The sequence below is a fragment of the Octodon degus genome, unplaced genomic scaffold, assembly GCF_000260255.1.
Source record: "Octodon degus isolate 3935 unplaced genomic scaffold, OctDeg1.0 scaffold00018, whole genome shotgun sequence".
Lineage (NCBI taxonomy): Eukaryota > Metazoa > Chordata > Mammalia > Rodentia > Octodontidae > Octodon > Octodon degus.
Window position 1 is genome coordinate 23,739,826 of NW_004524594.1, and position 557 is coordinate 23,740,382.

Consider the following 557-nt stretch of genomic DNA (forward strand, 5'->3'; position numbering starts at 1 on the left):
TGCAAGGTGTTTCCTCAAGTTTTCCATAGTTATAAAAGCCAAAATGTTTCCAGTTTTTCTGAAAGGATGACCATTTGCTGAGGGAGGAAACTGGGCCCAGAATGAGATATGCACTTAGTTCACTGAGCAGGCAGAGAATGGTGTGAGGTCAGACAGCACTGTTGAATGCAACTACATGCCTGTCCAACTCTAGTGCTGCTTCTCTAAATCACAATGTCTCCCCTGACTTTATTGGATTCTAACTCAAGTCAGATAAGATAAACTTTGCTGCATTTTCTACAGTGTGGTCCTTTGAAGATCTAGGAGGAAATGAGGACCTTTTGCTCTGAGATGTTGGACACTGCCCTGGAAGTCATTACGGATGATATGAGAATCTTCAGCACTTCGAGGCTTAGAGGTAGGATCTGTGCATACCAGATGCAAGGAGAAACATTTGTGTGGAGGACCACCTGGGCAGCTCTCCTTGGAAGAAGAGCGATTGTCTCCAATTTTTCTGTGCCTGCTCTATTTCCATGTACTGATATGTACAGAGCTGGCTAAGACTTCTCCTTATCCCT